Here is a 25,898-nt window from a genome sequence, read left to right as displayed (position 1 = left end):
AACATCCTATTTATACAAAGCCAGTTCATTTAATTTCTTCTAGTCCAGTATATCTGTTTTTAAGTACTATGAATATTTTTGTGATGAAATAAAGATTTTTAAAATGTTACTTTTTTTTTTTTCCTGAAAAAATGAACAGTAGTACTCAAATCTTATGTTTAAGCAAGTACTCAAAGGAGAAACACCAAAGTGAGCTCTAAGGGTTATCGTGATAGTACAAAAAGATCTTTTTTTTTTTTGAGATGGAGTCTTGCTCTGTTGCCCAGCGGGATCTCAGCTCATTGCAACCTCCGCCTCCCGGGTTCGAGCGATTCTCCTGCCTCAGCCTCCTGAGTAGATGGGACTACAGGCGTGCGCCACCACACCTGGCTTTTATATTTTTAGTAGAGACGGGGTTTCACTGTGTTGGTCAGGCAAGGCTGAGTAGATGGGACTACAGGTGTGCGCCACCACACCTGGCTAATTTTTATATTTTTAGTAGAGATGGGGTTTCACCATGTTGGTCAGGCTGGTCTCGAACTCCTGACCTTGCGACCCACCCACCTCGGCTTCCCAAAGTGCTGGGATTAGAGGTGTGAGCCACTGCACCCAGCCTACAAAAGATCTCTTAAAGAAATTAACATACTCAGATAAATACATAGTTTTGAGTTTTTTGGTTAAATTTAAATACCATTCCATTTTCTTTCACTATTGGAACTAGCTGGACTTAATCACTTTTTAAAGCTGGCATTACATTAAGCTTAGAAAGTGTAAAAAACAGGACACTGATTTTTTGAAAAATTACGGTAAAGCTAATTTGTGTACTCTGCTACTTTTGTTAAAAATGTGACATTTTATTGATCTTGTAGGGTTAATATGGATTAGGTCCAAACCAAACTCAATATTTAACCCTGAGGTTCACTGCAATTTAGATACCAAGAGAGAATCAAAATACTAGTAATAATTCTGCCAAATAGAATTTGTAGTACTCAGCCACAGATTATCATAAAAACCACGTGGTTAATTAGAATATTTCTAAATATAACTTTATCAGTTGATTTCCAGATATTTATGATACCCCTTCACAGACCAATTCAACTGTTTTCTTATTTATTCCTGTATGCCTGTCTTGTTCACCACTATACTCTTAGTGCCCAGAGCAGTAACCTGGCCCATAGGATACAATACAATACAATATTTGCTGAGCAAATGTGTTTATTATACATTCTATTATGTTAGTTACGATAGTATATTACAGTTTGCCTTATACTGCAATTTATTTCAGAGCAAGGCATATGTATAACTCACTTCTATGCCCCTTACCCAATACAATGTTATATAGTAGGTTCTCAATAAATTTTAGCCAAATTAAAATTTTTAGTCTTCAGTCTCAAATACGGCTAGCTTTATTATATAGTCAGTATACTTTACTAAAGCAATGACTAACTGAACTTGAATGGAACTAATAATTTTTAACTCTGAAAGGCATGGAACATGTGGGACAAATATGGAGAGGAGAGAGCTAGAAAAGATCTAATTCTGTATGTAGGAAATGCAGAAGTCTCAGCCTAACCCCCAAATTACGCATTCTCAGGTGAGATCCAAACCCACACAGCAAAAGCTTAGAGATTTGAACTAAAATTTGAATCACTGGTGCAAGTCTCAGGATTAACCTCTGGATAAAACACGCATGGAAAAAAACCCGAAACCAACAAGTAAAGGCCTAGAGAACTGACCTGAGATTTGAAAAATCTGTAAAAGTCTCAGACTAATCCGTAAACTAGGTATGTGTAAGACAGCCTCAAAACAGCGTAACAAAGGCTTAGAGAATGTGACTGAGACTTGGCCAACTGTCTGCTCGGACACTAAGACAGAACTTATGGTCTGATTTTAACTGGGCTTGACTGTCTGCTAACAACAAACATCAACATCCTTAAGATTTTAACAAGACACACAGTTTACACAACATAGCATGCACAACATCTAAGGTACAATCTCAAATTACTCAACATACAAAGAATCAGGAAAATTGAACAACTCTCAGGAGAAAAGACAAGCCACCTCTGAGATAATCCAGATGCTCAAACTATCAAGCAAAACTTTAAAGCAGCAATTATAACCATGTTCCAACGGTGACAGAAAACACAATGGAATGAATCAAAAGACAGAAATTCTCAGCAGAGAAACCATGAAAAAGCACCAAATGAAAAAATTTTAATTGAAAATTATAATAACTGAAACTTCTGGGTTGAATAGCAGAATGGAGATGACAGGGAAAAAATCAGTGAATCTGAAGATTGATAGAAATTATCCAATTTGAAGAAGGGAAAAAGACAGCAATTAAAATGCATGTTATAGAACCTTGGAGACCTATAGATCTAACGTGTCATTGGTGGTCCAGATGGAAAACAAAAAGACACTGATGGAGAAAAAAAAGTTTTAAAATTCTATATCTAGACAGAATGAATGAAGGCATTTTCAAGTCAAGGAAAAGTAAAGAAATTCATTGCCAATAGACTTCCTTTAGAAACATTTTAAAAGAAGTTCTTCAGAAGGTAAACTGGAACAACAACAAGAACAGAACACCCATAGTTCTAAAACATCCTTTTGTTTTCAAAATTTTTAATGTACCTTTTAAAATTCTGTTTTAAACTCATGTAACAGCCTCTCATCTTTCTGTAATTATAGTTCTATAACTGTTATATTTATTGCCATTCTTTTTTTAATCAGAATTAGAAATGCTTCTCTTCATGTATCTGAAGATGTTACAAAAGCTGCTTTTAAACCCAAATTTTCACAAAAGCTCTTATTAGCTCACTAGGATTTATTTTTCCCCACATTTTTTGGGGGGCCTCCCAAAGCACTGGGATTACAGGTGTGAGCCACCATGTCCAGCCACACATGCTTATTAATCAATCTCCAAATCTGTGTATGAATTTCAGTTAAAAATTTCCAGCCCTTAAATAATATAGTGAAACAAATACTGGGAAGTTCTGGGTAACCAAAAAATAAGTTTTAAGACAAAGAAAAATGACAGATATAGTTAACTTCAGTTGTAAGCACTGGAAAGAATCTATGACAAATATCTGAAATTGCATCTATGTGAAATGCCTCACAGTATCTTTGAGTCGTCAAGCACAGTCACATTTCTAATGAGGTTTGGTTTACAGTAATACTCAGTTCCACAGCACACATTCAACAGAAAGCAGAGGCATGAGGAGAAGTTAGGAAGGAATTCACCTAAAATTCAAACTGTGTGCAGATAATCTATCTACTCACTAGACAGCATTCGTACAGTTGAGAAAGTGGAAGATTGTTGCTCTGAAAAAAACAAAGGGAGTTTCTGATTTTAAAATGGTGTTTACCCTCAAACACCAACATGATCTAGAATGCCCCTTAAAGAGACAGGGTTTGTGGTGGTACCTTTTTTTCCTTTCTTTTCTGTGTGATTCTTATTTTTAAAAATTTTAATTTAATTTTAGAGATGGAGTCCCGCTATGGTGCCCAGGCTGAAATCAAACTCCTGGGCTTAAGGGATCTTTCTGCCTAAGCCTCCTGAGTAGCTGGGACAACAGTTGCATATGCTACTAACTCTTAATTAAAAGAGATTAAGAAAAAAAAACCCCTTCAATTTGAAACATAGTAATATAAAACCAAATGAATTATGATTAGTGTTTTTATTTCTGCAAAGCTATTAAATAAGGAATAATGATATAACCAAATATCAGCTGATTTAGGAATAAATGACTTATTTTGTCAGGAAAATATAAACATGCCACTATTTTCAATTACAGTTTGGCCACCTTGCTACCATCACTTTGACAGGCTATCTTAACATCTTTTAAATGTTAATTTCAATGAATATACATTATCTCTGTGGAAGTCATTCAAATATAAGAATAAACAACCATAGGAAATAATGACTAATAGGCAATGGCAACAAATAACTAACTGGAGCTACAACTTGACATATGCTCGTAAAAGATCAGAGAGGTCTGAAGGCTGACTGCAGAAGAAATTTCTCCTTTGTCTCACGTATATATCTTGTTGGGGCAATGAGAACTGCTGAGGGAAAAAAAAGCATTAAAATCTATCTGTAGGAGCTGGCTTAATCTGCAAAGGCAAGGTCACAATTAAATAAAATTTCACTGAATTATACCACAGTCAGAAAAATTTGTAACTAAAAGTTTAGTTATAAAAGTCCCTTAGAGTGAGAGAAGGGAGAATGAGTGGTAAGTAGTAAAAAAAACAAAAACAATGATAGAAGAAAACAGAATGAAAGGAAACTACATATACATAGTGAATTTCTGGGATAGCTTGATCACTCTTGATATTTTGTGAGAATCCTCGACAATTACTTTGATGCACATAGGAAAATACAAGCATGGAGCTCTGTTGTACATCTTAAATATTCCTCAGCATGTAATAGTTTCAGAACTCATCTTTTTGTGGATTTCACAAAAAGAAAACTCATGGCATTTGTAAACTGAATCATGAAAAAATCTGTTTTAAGCCATGTTTTGTTTATATGTATAAAGGTAAATGCAGTTCATTTAATATACACTCATTTGAAGAACAATGATTTGGGATAAAAAATGACTTTCTCAGGTATTTTAGTGTGATGAATATTTCTTTAAAGAGGACACATTGTGTGTATGTAATAGGATGGCAACCAATGAAATAAGATCAGACTAGACCTTATGAGGAAGAAGGAAATTAAAAATTACCATTATCACTATCACCTGCAGGGAGTAATTTATCATTTCTGTTCTTCATTGGTATCATGTTCCAACAGCATGTGGTTACAGCAGATACAATTAGGCAGCTGGCCACAGAAGTAGGAGGATAATGTGCTTTTGATGGAGTTTATCCAAGCATGGAGATAGAGTGCTTGTAATCCATGCAGCAGAATCACTATAACAAAAATACAATTCATTTTTCGTTGAAGTATTTCTTTCAAAATCTCAATATGGAATGCAAAAGCCAACTGATGAGTCTGAAGCAAGCAAAGAAAGAGTAAGCAGGCAATGCCATAAAAATGACTGTTATAGCTTAGATCATCATATATAAACCAAGCAGATGAATATACAAACATAAGCTATACAAGCTGCCACATACAGAGCATGAACTGTGCTAGTAATAAATGGCGTTTAAGAAGACATAATCAACAAATATGAAAATTATATATTATGATTTTTTCCCCAATTGTAACTATACATTAAATTACAGACTCTTTCTTTTTCAATTAATTTTCTATTGTATCCCAAGAGAAAATCTGCACCTTTTCTTTCATGATTCTCCTCTAGGGAACAATACACATTAAGTGCCATATACATCTCAAGAGATACTGCCAGATTGAGTGGTGGTAAAAAATAGACCAAGCAATATGGGAAGTAGTAAAACAGGCAATAGTCCAAAAATATTTTTAAAAATACTTTTATTGAAAAACACAATGTAATTTATTTCTGATCTACATAGAATATTTCAAGATAACTGAAACTCCTTTTAAATTTATTTGGGATTGCTTCCTTGTAATTTCAAAATTGCTTATTAAAGTGGTTTTAGGGGGCAAAAATCATCTTCAGAGTCTGTAACATGAATACTTTCATTTTGACATTTCATAAATTGATACCTCACATTTCTTCCTAGCTATAAACACAAAATTGTTTTATATAACCAATATTCATTGAAATTTACTGATTTTTCATTTTAAAAACTGCTTTATAATGTACATTCAGAAAAGTGCACGTAAGTGTACATCATGCTGAATTTTCAAACTGAATACAGCTGTGAAACCCACACCCAGATGAAGAAACAGAACATCTCAGCACCCTAGTAGTCCCCCTTATGCACCTATGCCTCTAACGACCTATCCTAATACTCTTAAGCAAAGATTCATTTTTCCTATTATACTTCAATATATAAAGAATCATACATCAGGCAGTCCTTTGTGTCTGGCTAATTTCCTCAATATTGTTTATGAAATTCATCTACATTACTGCAGATGATTCATTTTCATGGCCATTAAGGTATATGTGACTATATAATTTAGTCTACTGCTGACAGGCACTTGAACGGTTTTTGTGAATATACATAACATGGCCATTGGGTATATACCTAAGAGAACTACTGGTATATAAATATTTACCAGTTTTGTTCACCTTTATTCCTTCCTGAATTTCTGGCCTTCCATCAGGGATCATTTGCTGTTTGCCTGAATATCCCTCGGTACTTCCTTTGGCACAGGTTTTTAAGGCAAATTCTTTCTCTTCTTTTCTGCTTATCTGAAAATATCTTTATTTCAGCTTCATTCTTCTTTTTTTTTTTTTTTTCTTGAGATGGAGTCTCACTCTATTGCCCAGGTTGGAGTGTAGAGGTGCAATCTCAGTTCACTGCAACCTCCACCTCCTGGGTTCAAGCGATTCTCCTGCCTCAGCCTCCCGAGTAGCTGGGACTAGAGGTGTGTGCCATGACGCCCGGCTAATCTTTGTAATTTTAGTAGAGACGAGGTTTCACCGTGTTGGCCAGGCTGGTCTTGAACTCCTGACCTCAAGCCACCTGCCTGCTTCGCCCTGCCAAAGTGCTGGGATTACAGGCATGAGCCACTGTGCCCAGCCAAGTTGTCCAGCTTCATTCTTAGAAGAAATCTTAGTTGGGTTAAACTCAGGGTTGGCAGTTATTTTCTGGCAGCACAGTGATAATGTCATCATTACAATTTCTTCTGTTTGTCTTTTTTTCTTCTGATTCCAATGTTCCTCTCCCCTGCTCCCCGAATTCCATTGTTCCTTGTGCACCTGGCTAATACAGGGCATACATGCCCTGTATTAGGTAGGTGTACAAAGGGGACTACTAGGGTGCTGAGATGTTTTGTTTCTTCATCTGGGTGTGGGTTTCACAGCTGTATTCAGTTTGAAGATTTACCAATTATAGAAATTATCTACTAGTCTACTTAGCTCTTCTTTAAAGGTAATTCCAGCACCATAGTTCCACCAACTTTGAGATTTTTCTTTGGTTTCTGTAGTTTTACTAGGATATGTCTAGGTGTGGGTTTCTCTTCCCTCTTAAACTGAGATATAATTCACATACCGAAAAATTTACCCATTTAAATTGTACAGTTCAACATTCTTTAGTATACTCAGAGTTGTGTAACCATCATTACAATCTAATTTTTAAAACATTTCATTTCCCCCAAAAGAAATCTTCCATCCATTCTCTTCTTGCCCAGTCTGTGTCTACAAATATACCTATTCTGGATATTTCATCTAAATGGAATCATGTAAGAGATGGTCTTTTGTCACTGGTTTCTTTCACTTAGCGTAATGTTTTTAAGGGTTAACCATGTTGTATCGTGTTTCATTCTTTTTTAGAGCTGAATAATATTCCATTGCATGGATATGCCAAATTTTACTTATCCATTCTGTAGGTGATAGACATTTGAATTACTTCCATTTCTTAGCTATTATGAATAATGCTGCTATAAACATTTGCATGGACATGTTTTCACTTCCCTTAGATATACACCTACATTTGGATACAATCTTAAAATTATGCTATTTAGGTTATGTTGTACTTCTTAAATTGTTGCTTTCATCTGTTTTGGAAAATTCTTAGCCATCATCTCTTTAAATATTGTAATATTCTCATCCTCCTTTTCTCTGGGATGCCCATTTACATGTATATGTAATTAGACCTTTTCTTGTATCCACGTTATTTCTTGCCCTTCCCTCTGTCTCATTCTTGCATGTCTCCAGGCTTCTTTCTGGACATTTTCTTCTGCCCTAAAATCCAGTTCGCAGATCTTCTCTACACTAATACATGAAGATCTGCTGCTCAAATCATATTTAATTTGGTCTTAGAATGTCTGTTCAATTCTTTTCCAAACCGTATTTTAAAAAATGTTTCCATTTGTTAAAATTTGCAGTATTTTTTCTCTTTGAATTTAGTAAGCATAGTTTTTCAAAATCTATGTCTGCTATAACTAATTCCTGGAGCACCTAGAGCTCTGTTTTTATTGTCTACTGCTTCAACTGGTTCTTGATTCATGTTGTTTTGTGTCCTTGTGTGACTGATTACCTCTGAATATGTTTTGAACATTAATATTTGAAAAACTTTGTGAAAATAATTTGAAACCTGTAATAATCTTCTAGAAAGAATTTTTGTTTCTGCAAGGAACCTGGGGGCATGGCAAACCGAGATCTTAGTCTAATATCAGGGTTTGAGACTTCCTGGACCACCCAGATGACTTGAAGCTGTGCTGTAGTCCATGCAAGTGTTCATTTACTTCTCTCATACCTTATTCTTGGGCACAGTCTTTACAGTCCCAATGCAAAGTGCTGCAAAACTATTAGGGTCCCACTTTTATTCCTACCCACGTGAGCAATATCAAAAGGGCTACACAAGTCTTTCAGCTCCTTCCTCTGAATTGGTAAATGCCTATAGGGCAAAAGCAGCCCCAATTGTTAGTCTCATTTTTCAGATTACCTTCTTTTCTGAGTCTTGGCTTAGTAGTACTTCCTTATTTGTTAACTTCAAACAGATAGCATTTAACTTTTTTTTGGCATTTGTAGCTGTTTTCGGCAAAAGGGTTTCTCCATTTTATGTGGCTTACCACTACAAAGAGGAAGATTATTTACTGTATTGCTTTTTCCTACCTAAGGCCCCCTACCTGTATGATAAAGACAAACCAGAGACTGGGCAATTTACAAAAGAAAGAGGTTTAATTGGACTTACAGTTCCACGTGGCTGGGGAAGTCTCACAATCATGGTGGAAGGCAAAGAGGAGCAAGTCATGTCTTACATGGATGGCAGCAGGCAAAGAGAGTTTGTGTATGAAAACTCCCCCTTATAATACACATCAGACCTTGAGACTCACTGTCATGACAGCAGCACAGGAAAGGCCTGCCCCCATGATTCAATTACCTCTTACTGGATCCCTCCCACAACACATGGGAATTCAAGATGAGATTTGGGTGGGGACACAGCCAAACCATATCACTGTAACACTCCCCCCAATTCTTAAACTAACTCATTTGTGATGTCTCAGTTTAAATATTATTTCCTCTGGGCAGCCTTCTTTAATCCCAGAGTAGGGTATAATACAGCCATTAAATGTTCCTGCACTCCTTGTAATAACACTCACTATATTTATAATACTTTTTGTTCAATGTCTTTGTTCACTTATAGATCCCAATAGCCCTTTGAGGGCAGTCTTACCATTTCTTTGTTTGCCTCTGCATCCTCACTGCCTAAGCATGCCTGGGCATGCTATCTAAATGGTGAAACTGCACAGAAGGCATGAAATATCCTGGAATGTTCAGGGACTATAGGAAATCAGTATGATTTATTAAGTAAACTATTTGTTAAATGATAAAGAGATATGGTCAACCTGTCCCAACCTTTGGTAAAAGGAAATGATGATGCTTTAACTTATAACTTCCTATTTTTAACTCAAAACTGGTATCAGATGCAACAACTTCAGAGAAGTATTCCCTCATCTGTACAATTAATCACTTCCCACTAATACAATACATATGGTATTAGAAAGGCTTTCATGAAGAAGCCACACTTAAAGTAAAAACCTTAAAGACGAGCAGGGATCAGGGAAAGGAAGAGTATACAAGGCTACGGGTGTCTTTTATATGCCTCTGCTATTCTATTATAGAGCACTACATTACAATTCTCCATTTATGTTGGCCTCTCCTTCTAAATGAATGTCTCTAGGGCTAGAAATTACATTTTGATTATTTGTTGTATTCATAGTGCCTAGCACAGAAGCCCACACATAGTGTTCAGTCCATGTTTGAATGAAAAGTGATGTTGCATAGTATTTTTTTTTTCTTTGCAATCTCTGCCATTTAAAAAGGCTTGCAGCCCACTGCTTCTCTAGATTTCTCTTCTCCTGCTCCCTCACACATCATCGGTTTTCCACTGCTTGATATCAATGATTACTGTTTCCTTATATTCCATTTTTTGTGCTGCTTTCCAATCTTCCCCCAAAACTATCCATGCAAAAGCCCTATGTTCCATTCCTAATTCCTCAAATGACAGAAGATACTATCAGTCGTAAGTAAACATTATATTTTAATTTTAAGAATACACTTGTTCACCTGAACAAAACAGATACACTGAATTTACAAATCAAGGCAGCATAAAAAAATTAGTTTTACGACTGCTGAAGAGGTTTAAAACTGAAAATTATTAAAACTAATTTTTGTCTAGGTGACCAAGTTCTACCAAATGCTACTTGTCTTTACAGCCCTTCAATAGTATAAATTAAGAGATGGAACACTGAAAGAACGATTTAACAGACGGTAAAAGGGGGACATATAGAAGATGTGATATACCCTATTTTCTGAAATGAATAGTTTTTTTTTGCTCTTTTGAAAAGTAAGGTAGAAAGATAGCTACCAACTCACCACCTAAGCCCTTCTGTTATGTACCTGATATATAGGGTGGGAACTAAAAATCTGGCAAATATTATAAGGTATATTCTGAGCCATCTGGTATATATATCAAATTTATTTTTCTAATTTTTGACTTGTCTTTCCATGTGGAGTGATTTCCTCCTGTTAATACATACATATACATAAAATGTCTGTAAACATTAGGTACTTCAGGATTTTTAGATGATCTTAATGCCAATATTCACAATGGTGTCTGTCAGTGCCTAAGTTAAAATAAGTCTGAACTTGGGAAGATTACTTCCTTATACGTCATTACTCCATGGGTAACCGGCTGAATCAAAAAGGAAAATACCTGGTCCAACTCATTTCTTATCACAATCTAATAATGTTAATTGACAGCCTCTGTGATAAGTCTAGGGAGAACCCCTCTGACATCTCTAATCAAGAGTCCACTCTTATTGATTATTTGATAAATACACTATTTTGTGCTTATTGCTGAACTTCAGATAGATATTCTAGTCCTGCTAATTTCTCAGAATTTATTGTCCTTCAACATTGCTGATTTCAAGCATAAACCTATACCTATCTAGAATTAAATGATTTTAATATAGCTTAAGAATTTTAAGATTCCACTCAAATTGTATTTTAGAACAATTTGATGTTCAAATCCTTTTATAATATCACTCACTTGGAGGCTTTAGAATCAGAATTTTTTAAAATGCTGATAAAATTTCTTTAATGTCCCTGAAATTTAAACAATGAATTACAGAAATTCAGAAGCATTATTTTTCAGCATGGCTTTCAAAAGAGGATCAAGCACACGAATCTCTATTAACTCTATGGACAGGTTATTTTACTCAACTGCAGGGTTCCTCATTTTGTGGACTTTTGCATTCTCTCTGACTAGGTTTAAATACGATTTCAGTATTACAGGCGATTCCTCCCACTATTCTAGGCAACGAACATATACCTAAAAGTTTTCCAAAGCAGGAAACGTTATCTTCTTAATAATTTTTCCATAATGGTAATGTTTCCAAAAAGAGTAGACAGAAAAGCTAAACACAAAGAATGGGTTGAAAAAAATACAGACTTTTAAAAGGCTAAAATACTCTGGGGTCCAGTTTCAAGGGCTCTTGACTCTCTAGGGTTGGAAAAATGAAGGATAAAATGAAGTCAAATGGGAGTAAATTTGGAGAGCAATGCATAAGGTGCACCTGGACTTCAAATATGGAAAATATTAGAACTAGACAGAATCCCTTTGAAACAAAGTAATAAGACAAGACATTATTTTATAGTACTCATATTCTGCAGAGGATAAGTCATATGGGAAAAATCTCAAAATTACCTTGGAAAATCTCTTAAGATGTCATTTTAGAGACTAACATATAAACTATCCCTCAGTAAGTTCAATACAACCCGTTCTTTAAGCAATGGTACAAATCACCATTTCTTTGGCTGGGCTCCAGATGAAGTAGATGGCTTGTAGTGAGTGCCATATTGTATTAAAAATACACACTTTTATAAAGACAATCATGCAGTCTAGCAAGATGTTCATCCTACAGAAATCTACATAAGAAACAGCAGATGTGTTTCTCACATCATGCTCATTTTGGGGCACATGTTCACAATTAAAAAGGAGGGTAGAATCATCTGTACTACTGAGACCATTATTTCTCTCAGGCTTTTTTTTTTTTTTTCCTGAATGCTTGCAGTTAATTTGCATAAATTATATCTGCATATGATGCTACTCCACTGGATTTCCTTTAAAAAACAAGCTTTTGGAATCCAACAGCCTCAAGGAATAGCATAGGTTAAAAAATACATCCTCATTCATGTAATTTTATCATTGTTTAAAATGCTTTGTTAAAGTGTCAGCAGCATATTTTGATGGATATTTTCAAAAAGTCTTCCATAAAATGTTCTTTGATTCCTACTCTTATGTATCTGGGCCAAATATGTCACAAGTATGACTTGACAAGACAGGCCACAGAACTGTGTTTCAATTTCCTACTGGATATCACTACTTACATAACTCAAAGGTATGAAATTCAACATCCTAATAATTGAGCATCTGATCCTCACCTCTAAATTTGCTCTTCCAATTTTCTTTGACAGACAGGACCATAATTTTTCAAATTGTACGTGTAAGAAACCTTGGAGTCATCATTGATACTGAGAGCAATGGGAGTTATTGCCCTCACTCCCCATTATCTAACTCATTCTCAAGTCCTGTCAATTTTGTCTCTTAGGTAACTCACGAACAAGTCCGCTAAAACTGCCTTTGTGTAAGTCACTGCAAAGCTACTAGAATAACCTACATATTGGCCTCCCACATCCACTCTGGTGGTCTCCTCTTTGTTCTCCATATTCTAGCCACAATCTTTTTAAAGGGCCCTTCTGATCACAACACTCTACTTAAAAAACATCACAATTGAAATGGCCAAATAGCACAAGGTGCTTTCCATCTCTTAGCACTATGATCTACATGTCCCAGCCATCCTAGGCTTCTTTCAACTCCTTGAACCTATCAAACTACTGACCACCAGATAGACATTTTTTGGCTTTGGTCAACTTTTCAACTGAAGTACTATATACAAGCAAAAAAACAGATTTCTAGCTAATGCAAGAACCACTGGTTTTACATAGAACACACATACACACACACAGAAGTGAGCAAATCATTGGGATGCAGCTCAGTGAACTTTTTCAAGGTGAACACACTTGTATAACCACTACCCAGATCAAGATACGGACCACTCCTAGTACTCCAGAGACTTCTTTTATGCTCCTTTCCAATCAAGTCACCCCACAAATTGTAACCACTATTCTGATGTCCATGACCAGATGGATCTCGAACTTCTGGCTTCAAGCGATCCTTCCAAATGTTGGGATTACAGGTGTAAACCATTGCGCCCAGCCTTTTCCCCCCTTTTAAATCAACTGTTCATGAAATTCATCCATGTTGTGCTGTATTGCCAAGCTCATCTCTTTTTCAATGCTGTATTTTATTCCATAAATATACCACATTTACCCATCCTACTTTCTAGCTTGGGGCTGAAGAAGGCCGCAACGGACATTCTTGAACATTTTTTTTGGTGAACATGTCAACATATTTCTGTGTGTGTATCTGGATCCAGGAGGGAAATGGTTAAGACACAGGGTAAACATGTGTTCAGCTTTGGTAACTATAGCAGGTGGCTGAGATATACAGAAATATCTTTATCTCAGTGCAGTACTTTTGCCTCGTCACTCTTAGGCGTTTCTTATTGAGAGATTCTTTAAAAAAATAAATACTATCAAAAATTTCAAACATACACAATTACAGAACCTCTGACGAACCTATCACCTATATTCGGCACACATACTTCACCTAATCTCTTGAGCAAGTACCCTATAATATTATGTCATTTCTTCCCTCCAAATTCAGTTTGCGTCTGTAAAAAGACGGACATTTTCTTAGATAACTAGAATGCCCTTATCACATGTAACCAAATGTTCAATAATTCAATAATTCTTTAGTATTATCTAATATCCATAGGGTGAATATTTTTTCCACTGAAGGGTGGTGATGAAAATAGGGTGAATTTTATTATGTTTCCACTATTAATGCCTCCTGAATAGAGGAACTATCGGGTGTGGCTTGTTACTACATTCCCAATACCTCTCAGCTCCTAGCATATGCTACTACTCAAAGAACATTTCCTGAGAATAAACGAAGAGATTTAAATGTTCGCACCACCACCTAAGCCCAGCTACAAAGGTTCAGGTTTCAGAGCAGAGTAGAAAGTTCAAGACCATACTTTAGACCACATGGTCATTCACAAGGAGGAGCCTAAAACCAACTGTAGAGGTGGGATCACATAATGAGAAATGTTCTCCCCCAAGACATAAAATTTACTTAATGAAGCCTATTAAAATATATACCAGATGTCCCATTAAAACCTGTGATGCAAGTTCACGACAAATCTTACTATTTCTAAGCAGCACAGATGTGTTTTAATAATTAGTTTCGTTAGCTGATTAGCTTTGTAAGGTCAAAATTAGGTCAACTTACAACAAAAAGTACTAAGAGCTAATTTAATACCTAGAAATAAGCTTAGAATTAGTAGGATTCTGCTGTCAGAGATTTTCCAGAAGCATTATAAGATTTAAAGAACACAATTGCAAATAAATGGGCTAATCTTGAAGTTTTTTCTTAAGCCATTAGAAAAATTTAAAGCTTAATTAAAAAGTAAAATGAAAACAGAGTATTATGACTAAGAGATTACTGGTTTGAATTGTAAACATTTTAAAGTTTCTTTTAATAGCAATTGCATTAGCCTTAAAAAACTGAGTAACTGAAAGACGTGTTTTGATTCCATCCAAAGCTAAATATTGGTGCCTTTTAAATATCTCTACCATTTATCAAGTAGTTTTTTTTTTTTTTTTTTTTTTTTTTTTTTTTTTTTTTTAAAGAGACAGGTTCTCACTCTGTCACCCAGGCTGGAGTGCAGTGGTACAATCATTACTCGCTGCAGCCTTCAACTCCTATCAAGTAGATCACCAAAGAACTGAATTGAGAACTGAAAGGTAACATGAAATTTACTTTTACTTCACTAACTTATGTTTACCTTCATTTACCTTTCCTAACTTTATTTCTAAACTTTCTAAAATTCTAAATATGTAGGCCCAGATTTATTTTCCAGTTTGGGCTTTAAAAAGCAATTTATCCAAGGATGACTTCTAATTAGGATGTAGAAAAAAGCAATTTATCCAAGGATGACTTCTAATTAGCATGTAGAAGGTTGCAAAAGACCCTCACTCTAACATAACAAAAAGAAAACACTAGACTGACTAAACATTTCTCATTAAAACCACAGAGGAGTCTTACTTGCAAATAGGTCTAAATAACTGTCTCCAGAGGGGAATAAATTCTTCCTAGCTGAGCAAAAACAGCTGCTTTCATACCTGAGGGCGTTTGCCCAATGCTAGGGCCCATGCGGTGGGTAAAGTAGCAAAAATGCCACAGTCACAAGAACTTTGCTGGGACAAGGAAACACTAGCCAGGCCCAGTGCACTGGTACACTAGTATAGTGCCCTGGAATTTGGAGAAATCCAAAAGGCAGAGTTGGTCCTCTCTTCAAACCAATTCTCCCTCATGTTACTTATTGGAGTGGATGAAGCTGGTGGTTGTGCTGCAAAACAGGAAGAGAGGGGGGGGGGTTTCTCCTAAGCCAAAACCTTCTGTGGCCACACAGTTCACTATCTCTATTAATATGACATTACTATTCAATTATCTGCTATTCCAGAAGCTACTGCTTAGAAAGAAGAAGGTATTTGTTTCAGGTACCTCAAGAAAATCTATTTATTTGAACAACAGATATATCAATGAATCCTCAGGAGAGTAAATACCCTCCCCTCAAGAACAGATGACTCACTATGCTGTTTACTCTTCAAGACTCTTTTTTTTTTGAGACAGAATCTTGCTCTGTCACCCAGGCTGGAGTGCAGTGGTGCTATGTCGGCTCATTGGAACCTTCAACTCCAGGTTCAAGCGATTCTCCTGCTTCAGCATCCCGAGTAGCTAGCACTATAGACATGCACCACCATGCCTGGCTAATTTTTGTATTTTTAGTAGAGACCAGGCTGGTGTTGAACCCCAGACCTCAGGTGATCTGCCCGCCTCAGCCTCCAAAAGTGCTGGGATTACAGGAGTGAGCTGCTGCACCCGGCCAAGACTCACTTTAAAACCCACCCCTCGATGTGTCTACCAGTTCTCAACTCATGCCAAATCCTAATCAGGACCTTTTCCCTCCAATGCACACACTGAAAGACCTGCTGAGAATTTCATAAATATTCTCACGTCCTTCCTCTGAGATGCTATTAAGACTGTCAATGTACTGGTCATCCTTACTGTAATAAACCATAAACTCAGCTTTATTTTGATGGTCTTCCCAAGAACTTGGCCAGAGGGAAGGGCTTGATCTTGTGCTTAAGACACTGGAAATCAAAAGGGATCGACCCCTCCCGCTAGCTAGCTAGGAGATATTCTTCTAAGGGAAAATATTACCTACTCTAGTCCGTATTACTCTTTTATACAATGTCTAGCATAAAATATGAGAACAAACTGGAAAATGTGACCCTTAAAAGGGAAGAGAAGCAAAACCACAGATCACTTGGGGAATTAGCAAATTACATCTTAAAAGAAAAGAATGATTATAAATGTCAAGGAATTCAGATAAAAAGATGGATCAAACTGGTTAAAGAGATAAAAAAAACTCTAAAAATGAAAATAGAAATTGTACAACTAAAAAATATCTGAAATAAAAATATTTATTGGCTAAAAATGAACAGCAGAAAGAATGCAAAAAAGAAATAATGAATTAAAAAGTAGGTGAATAAAAATTATCTCAAAGAATAAAAATTATCTCAAAGGAACTTATGAAGTGACTACCATACTTCAAGCTTTTCCTTTATTTTGGGAGGGGCAAAGTTTTTCACTTCCTCATGGAATGTTGGCTGTAAAATTTATTAACTACATTTTTCCTCCAGAAACCCAGTCCCACACCACGCTTGGTGTATCTCTATATTTAAACCTTTACATTCATATTAAAATGTTCATAGTACTTGCCTCCTTTCATTTAAGTGCCTTTCCAGGGCAGAGAATATGTTTTGTTTTTGAGATGGAGTTTTTGCTCTATTGCCAAGACTGGAGTGCAATAGGGTGATCTAGCTCACTGCAACCTCTGCCTCAGCCTCCTGAGTAGCTGGGATTACAGGCGCCTGCCATCACGCCTGGCTAATATTTTTTGTATTTTTAGTAGAGATGAGGTTTCACCATGTTGGCCAGGCTGGTCTTGAACTCTTGACCTGAGGTGATCCACTCGCCTCGGCCTCCCAAAGTGCTAGAATTACAGGCATGAGCCACTGTGCCCCACCATGTTTTATTTGTTTTTATGTGCCTGCTTTATAGACAAGTACTTGGCACATAGTCAGCATTTAATATTTGTTTAAATCTGTTAATGTAAAGATTTAAAAGGTGGTGGCTCATGCCTGTAATCCCAGCACTTTGGGAGGCTGAGGTGGGAAGATGACCTGACGTCTGGAGTTCAAGACTAGCCTGGCCAATATGGTGAAATCCCATCTCTACTAAATACAAAATACATCTCTACTAAAATACAAAAATTAGCTGGGCATGGTGGCGTCTGCCTGTAATCCCAGCAACCGGGGAGGCTGAGGCAGGAGAATTTCCTTGAGCCTGGGAGGTTGAGGTGGCAGTGAGCAGAGATCGCACCTCTGCACTCCAGCCCAGAAGACAGAGCTAGACTCTGTCTCAAAAAAAAAAAAGACATTAAATATCTCTCATGACACTATTCAAATTTATGAAGTTTGACAGAATCCAAAATAAAGGACTTTAAGAGGTTTTTAAATAAAAACAGAATCATGTGCCACATAACAATGTTTCAGTCAATGACTGCATATACAATGGTGGTCACATAAGATTAAGGGGGCCGAGATGGCCAATTAGAAGCAGCTGCAGTCTGCAGCACTCACAGAGAAGAATGAAAGTGGCAAATGAATTCAGCAACTTCATCTGAAATATCCAGGTTCTTGTATTGGGACTGACTAGGCAAACATCTCAACCCACAGAGAAAGAAGAAAAGCAGGGTGGGGTGATGAACCAACTGGGAGCGGCACCATAGAAAGTAAAAGTTCCTCTTCAAAGTTTCCCTTCTTGTTAAAGGATAATAATAAATGTTAGAAATAATAATTTCTTTTAAAGACTAAGTTTGTTCAAGCCTCCTTGCTTTGTGCTAATAACCCTTTGTTAAGCCCTATCCTATGCGGCTGTTACACAGGCTCACAGGCAAGTAGTACATTCTATGTCCTTGTACCTTAACCAAGATATTTGTAGTAGATGTGCTCACAGGCATGTCCCAGCTTGCAGCCTACCCCTTCCTTATTTAAGAATGTTATTACTTTTCTAAGTACTTTAGTAAACAACTTCCTCTTTTCCTTTGTCCTTCCATTGCTTTCACCTATTTAGAAAAGTTTAAAATTATTAGCCAGTCAGGTTTTAGTTCACATTGTGAGGTCTGGCTCCAGCCAATGGAAACAAGACATAGTAGAAAAGACAAGCTGCATAAAAGACATAAATTGCTTCCCTCCTTGGTTCAAGTGTGCTCTTGCCATTGTTCTATCCGCAAGGAGCACCCTTTCTGCGGAAAGTAAAATTGCCTCGCTGAGAGAACTTTTTGTCTAAATGCTGATTTTTCCTTGCAGTACTGAAGAACAAGCATTCTAACAGCACGAAGCCAAAGGAGCACTCAGTCCCAGCTAAGGGAAGCAGTGAGTGATTGTGCGATCCTGCCCAGGAAACCACACCTCTCCCATGGATCTTTGCACCTAGGAGATCCCTTTGTAAGCCACACCACCAGGGCCTTCGGTCCAATACATAGACCTGTATAGAGTCCTGGCAGAGCAGCCGCTGGGGCATACACAGAGACTCAGGAGTTTTGCATACTCTGGCCCCAGGATTCCTGGCAAGGCCAGAGATCTGTCCCTAGATACTCTTAGGAGGGGAACTGAATCCAGGAAGCCAAGTAGTGTAATTCTGTGGGCCCCACTGGCTTGGAATTCCAGTCAGAGAGGTTTGCCTGAGAAGGACCAAATTCCCAGGGGGAGGGGCGGCTGCCATCTCTGCAGTTCTGTCAACTTGACTATTCCAGCCTGCCGCTCTGGAGAGTCCAGATGGTCTGGACAAGGAATGGTCTCCCACAACACAGCACAGCTGCACTACCAAAAAGGAGCCAGACTCCTTTAAGCAGATCCCTGATCCCACTCCTGCTACCTGGGTGAGACCTCCCAAAAGGGGTCTCTAGCCACCTCCTACGGGTGCAGTTCAGGCTGGGAACAGGTCAGTACCCTGCAGGGATGGAGCTTTCAGAGGAAGGAGCAGGCTGCCATCTTTGCTGTTTTGCAGCCTTCACTGGTCATACCCTGTATGACACTTGGTATGGGAAAAACTGAGGCAACTAGGGTCTAGAATGGACCTACTGTTAAAAACAGAAAACAACATCAATTAAAAACCTGACACAAACCCCATTCAAAGGTTAACAACCTCAAAGATGAGAAAGGATCAACACAAAAATGCTAAAAACTCAAAAAGCCAGTGCCTCTTTTCCTCCAAATGACTGCTACACCTCTCCAGCAAGGGCACAGAACTGGGCTGAGATGGCTGAATTGACAGAAGTAGGCTTCAGAAGGTGGGTAATAACGAACTTTGCTGAGCTAAAGGAGCATGTTGCAACCCAATGTAAAGAAGCTAAGAATCATGGTAAAACATTACAGGAGCTGTTAACCAGAAGTAAAACACTCCTCAGCAAATGAAAAAGAATTGAAATCATAAAACAGTCTCCCAGACCTCAGCACAATCAAATTCACTCAAAACCGCACAACTACATGGAAATTGAACAACTGCTGCTTAATGACTCCTGGGTAAATAAGTGAAATTAAGGCAGAAATCAAGGAGTTCTTTGAAACTAATGAGAACAAAGAGACAACATACCAGAATCACTGGGACACAGCTAACGCAGTGTTAAGAGGGAAATATATAGCACTAAATGTACACATCAAAAAGACAGAAAGATCTCAAATCGACATCCTAACATCACAACTAAAAGCACTAGAGAACCAAAAGCAAACAAACCCCAAACCTAGCAGAAGACAAGAAATAACGGAGATTAGAGCAGAAGTGAAGAAGATAGAGACATAAAAAACCCTTCAAAACATCAAAGAATCCAGGAGCTGTTTTTTTGAAAAAATTAATACGATAGACTGCTAGCTAGATAATAAAGAATAGAAGAATCAAATAAATACAATCAGGAATGGTAAAGGAATATTACCGTGGTCTCCACAGAAATACAAACAACCATCAAAGAAAACTACAAAAACCTGTACATAAACTAGAAAACCTAGAAGAAATGGATAAATTCCTGGACATATACACCCTCCCAAGACTGAGTCAGGAAGAAATTGAACCCCTGACGAGACCAATAATGAGCTCTGAAATTGAGGCGGTGATAAATAGCCCATCAACACCTCCCCACCCCCGACTCTCCAAAAAAAGCCCAGGACCAGATAGATTCACAGCTTAATTCTACCAGAGGTACAAAGAGGAGCTGGTACTACTTCTAATGAAACCATTCAAAACAACTGAAAAGGAGGAACTCCTCCCTACTTGTTCTATGAGGCTAGCATCATCCTGATACCAAAACCTGGCAGAGACAAAACAAAAAAAGAAAACTTCGGGCCAATATCCTTGATGAACATCAATGCAAAAATCCTCAACAAAATATTGGCAAACTGAATTCAGCAGCACAAGTTGGCTTCATCTTTGGGAGGCAAAATTGGTTGAACATATGGAATCAATAAATGTGATTCATCACAAAAACAGAACCAATGACAAAAATCACACAATTATCTCAATAGATGCAGAAAAGGCCTTCAGTAAAATTCAACATCCCTTCATGTTAAACACTCTAAAACTAGGTGGAACATATCTCAAAATCATAAAAGCTATTTATGACAAACCCACAGCCAATATCACACTGAATGGGCAACAGGTGGAAGCATTCCCCTTGAAAACAGGCACAAGACAAGGATGCCCTCTCTCACCACTCCTATTCAACATAGTATTGGAAGTCCTGGCCAGGGCAATCAGGCAAGAGAAAGAAATAAAGCATATTTAAATAGGAAGAGAGGAAGTCAAATTATCTTTGTTTGCAGATGACATGATCCTGTATCTAGAAAACTCCATCATCTCAGCCCAAAAGCTTCTTAAGCTGATAAGCAACTTCAGCAAAGTCTCAGGATACAAAATCAATGAGCAAAAAGTCACTAGCATTCTCATATACCAACAACAGGCAAGCTGACAGCCAAATCATGAATGAGCTCCCATTCACAACTGCTACAAAAAAAATACCTAGGAATACTGCTAACAAGGGAAGTGAAGGACCTCTTCAAGGAGAACTGCAAACCACTGCTCAAAGAAAACAGAAAGGACACAAACAAATTGAAAACCATTCCATGCTAAGGGATAGAAAGAATCAATATTGTGAAAATGGGCATACTTCCCAAAGTAATGTATAGATTCAATGCTATTCCCATTAAACTACCATTGGACATCCTTCACAGAATTAGAAACACTATTTTAAAATTCATGTGGAACCAAAAAAGAGCCTGAATAGTGAAGATGATCCTAAGCAAAAAGAACAAAGCTAGAGGCATCATGCTATCCAACTGCAAACTATAGCACATGGCTATAGTAACCAAAACAGCATGGTACTGGTACAAGGACAGACACATAGACCAATGGAACAGAATGGAGAGCTCAGAAATAAGACTTCACACCTTCAATCAACTGATCTTCAAAAAACCTGACAAAAACAAGCAAAGGGGAAAGGAATCTCTAATAAATGGTGTTGGGAGAACTGGCTAGCCATGTGCAGAAAATTAAAACTGGACCCCTTCCTTATACCATACCCAAAAATTAACTCAAAATGGATTAAAGACTTAAATGTAAAACCCAAAACTATAAAAACCCCAGAAGAAAATCTAGGTAATACTACTAAGGACATAGGCACGGGCAAAGATTTCATGACAAAAATGCCGAAAGCACTTGCAACAAAAGCAAAAATTGACAAGTGGGGTCTAATTAAACTAAAGAGCTTCTGCACAGCAAAAGAAACTATCATCAGAATGAACAGACAACCTACAGAATGGGAGATTTTTGCAATCTATCCATCTGACAAAGGTCTAATATTCAAAATCTACCGGGAACTAATGCAAATTTACAAGAAAAAAAACCACTAAAAAGTGGGCAAACAACAGGAACAAACACTTTTTCACATGTGGCCAAGAAACATATGGAAAAAAAGCTCAACATTACTGATCATTAGAGAAACGTAAATCAAAACCACAAGGAAATACCATCTTATACCAGTCAGAATGGTGATTATTAAAAAGTAAAACAGATGCTGGTGAGGTTGTGGAGAAGGAGGAACGCTTTTACATGGTTGGTGGAAATGTAAATTAGTTTAACCATTGCGGAAGACAGTGGCAATTCCTCAAAGACCTAGAGGCAGAACTACCATTTGACCCAGCAATCCCATTACTGGGTACACATATCCAGTGTAATATAAATAATTCTATTATAAAGATACATGCACATGTATGTTCACTGCAGCACTATTCATGATGGCAAAGACATGGAATCAACCTAAATGCCCATTAATGGTAGACTGGATAAAGAAAATGTGGTACATATACATATACACCATGGAATACTATGCAGCCCTAAAAAGGAACGAGATCATGTCCTTTGCAGGGCCATGGATGGAGTTGAGAGCTGTTATCCTGAGCAAACGAATGCAGGAACAGAAAATCAAACACCACATGTTCTCACTTATAAGTGGGAGCTGAATACTGCGAACACATGGATACCTGGGGAGGCAACAACACATACTGGGGCCTGTTAGAGGGAGGAGGTTGAGGGAAGAACAGCTAATGGACACTGGGCATAATACCTGGGTGAGGGGATGATCTGTACAGCAAACCGCTATGGCACACGTTTACCTATGGAACAAACCTGCACATCCTGCACATGAACCCCAGAACTGAAAAGGTGAAGAAAAAATTGTAATACCATATTTTTACTGTACCTTTTCTATGCTTAGATACATAAATACCATTGTGTTGTAATTGCCTATAGTTGTAAATACAGTAACATGCTGTACAGGTTTGTAACCTAGGAGCAATAGGCTACAGTATATAGCCTAGGTGTATAGTAGGCTACATAATCTAGGTTTTTGTAAGTATATTCTATAATATTTGCACAATGACAAGACTGCATAACAATACATTTCTTCACATATATCCCCCTCATTAAGTGATACATGACTGTATTAAAAAAAGTCTGCTTCTTTTTTAATTCAGATGTTTAACAACTGTAGTAAAAGAAAAATTCCTAGGAAAAACATGTTAAGGAATGTTTGTGAAAACTGAAAATTGCTATACCAGTCATTCTGGTACATGCTAATAGAAAAAATGCTGAAATTAAGATATAAAAACTATTAAGAGATGATATAGCAAATAAAAACCTTTACAGGTCGAATATTCATAATCTGAAAACCTGAAATGCTCCAAAATCTAAAATTTTGGGTGATGACATGATGCTCAAAGGAAATGCTTTTGGATTTCAGATTTTTGCATTAGGAATGCATAAATGGAAATATTCCAAAATCCAAAAAATTTCTAAATCTGAAACACTTCTGGGCCCAAGCAAGCATTTTGTATAAGAGATACTCAACCTGTGTTATTTGTGTGAGCATGTAATCTGATAAATCCATCTTAACTATTTTCATTTTTAAGGTAAACAACTCATTTGTTCTATAATAAGCATTATTCAAAATCATTTAATGTATACTTAGAATCATGAACGAACATACCTTTCTATACCTTTAAGTAGCTTATAGACACACAGATGCAAATATAAATGCCACTTGGCATACAGAGTAAGAGAATATTACACAAATGACATTACAAATAAACAAGAACTCACAAGATAAAACATATGAGTTCTAAATTTTATAGTCTTACCGCTTTTGCTTTTGAACACCTATAAACTTTCCACAAAAATAATTGACTTTATTGTTCATTTTTGGCTGGGTTAAGCAGGCTGATATGATAGATGAAATGTCAGGAGCCAGCTAAACTTCATCTCTATTGTAAAAGCAATGACAATTTTATCTAAACTGTCAAAAATATCCTAGAATAAAGTAAGAAATGCTCAGAAAACTGCTATGTGGTACCAGTACTCATTGAAAAATTATCCTTCAATCATTATAGATGATTCAAGATTCAAGACATTTACATATAAATATCACATGTTAAATTCCTAAAATATAAAGTCTGTTAATGTAAAACATTAAAATGCCATGAAGCTTCATTTGTGGCATATGGGGATGTGTGTATTTATTTGGTGGTGGAGAAGACTGCAGAAGATAATGTTTTTCATGAAAGGTTCTAATAATCTTCAAGAAGCTATCTAAAAGCATTATCAGTCTATAGCATACATGCTATTAAAATACAAAAGGGGTGTTCTTAGCATCTTGTAACTTTGTAAAATCCAATTTCCTCTAACTTTTAAATTAGGCCACAAATTTAGAATCTCATTAAGAAATAAATGGTTATGACCAGGCACAGAGTGGTTCACGCCTGTAATCCCAGCATTTTGAGAGGCTGAGGCAGGCAAATCATCTGAGGACATGAGTTCGAGACCAGCACAGCCAACACAGTGAAACCCTGTCTCTACTAAAAATACAAAAATTAGCCAGCTGTGGTGGCGCACATCTGCAGTCCCAGCTACTAGGGAGGCCGAGCCAAGAGGATCGCTTGAACCTGGAAGGTGGAGGTTGCAGTGGGCTGAGATCATGCCACTGCACTCCAGCCTAGGCAATACAGAGTGAGAACCTGTCTCAAAACAAACAAACAAACCAAAAACCACGTTATACATATATCATACATATATTTAAACTGGGCTAACTATAATAGAGAAATTCTCCACCTTAATTAGTAGCTAAGCATTCAAGTTTCAACACAAGAAGAAAAGCATTTAATATATCTGAAGGTTTGTACTTAGCAGTACAAATTCAGATACTTTCTTCTTCCCTCTATCTAAAAAAGCCCAATCTCTTCCTCTTATTCCCCAAAGTTACTTTATTTATTCCTTTACTAGGCTTTTTCAAAAACTTTCAATATCTCTGCTAATTCTTCTAACTATAAAGGGGAAACAAAGTTCCAATTAGGCACTCATCCTTTTTAATACTTTTGTTATGGATTATTCCCACAAAAACTGGGCGACTAATCCATTCAAAGAGGCCATGCTTGCATAAGTAGCTCCAGATGGATAGGTCCGTAGGAGGGTAAGGAGCTGATACCATCCCAAAGAGCAAGAGAATCGAAGTAAATATGGGTGGATAGTTAAGATTCACAAATAATGAACACCTAATAGAAGCATTAGGCCACAACATCTTACGTATGTCAAGCTCACGTTAGAGTTAGCATGCTGGGAAGGAGGTTTCCAAGAAATGTAGATGCTTAACCAAACAAGTATAAGCTTACTCTGAGAGGATAAAGAAAAACTTCAAAGATCTACTTCCTATCTGCTGCAAAGAGGATGAACTATGGTACTGATTTCATCACATGAATCCGTGAGGCCTGTCTCTAAGAAGAGTGAATTCTGATTATACATATTCTCTTTCCCTCTTCATTCCAACTGCTGGACTATTTGCCAAAAATAAACATTGTTAAATCTGTTTCAAATGCAACACGAAGCCTGCTTTCTTCTACCCCTGTAAGATCTTATTCATAGGTTTCTCTAAGTTCTTTTAATAGTTTCTACAATCCCATGAAGAAGGTTTTTTTGGGTCAGGAAAGAGTAAGGAGATTTTATTTCACAAGTAAAACATAGCAATT

The 25,898-nt window shown here is 37.0% G+C and overlaps 1 protein-coding gene across 2 annotated transcripts in view; it reads right to left on the bottom strand.

Moving 5' to 3' along the window:
• Window positions 1–25,898, bottom strand: part of PRMT3 (protein arginine methyltransferase 3) — a 128,083-nt gene that overhangs the window by 18,111 nt on the left and 84,074 nt on the right. The gene's annotated exons all lie outside the window — the stretch shown is intronic.

Source organism: Pan paniscus, chromosome 9 (genome assembly GCF_029289425.2).
Source record: "Pan paniscus chromosome 9, NHGRI_mPanPan1-v2.0_pri, whole genome shotgun sequence".
NCBI lineage: Eukaryota > Metazoa > Chordata > Mammalia > Primates > Hominidae > Pan > Pan paniscus.
This window is presented reverse-complemented; position numbering and strand designations above follow the sequence as displayed.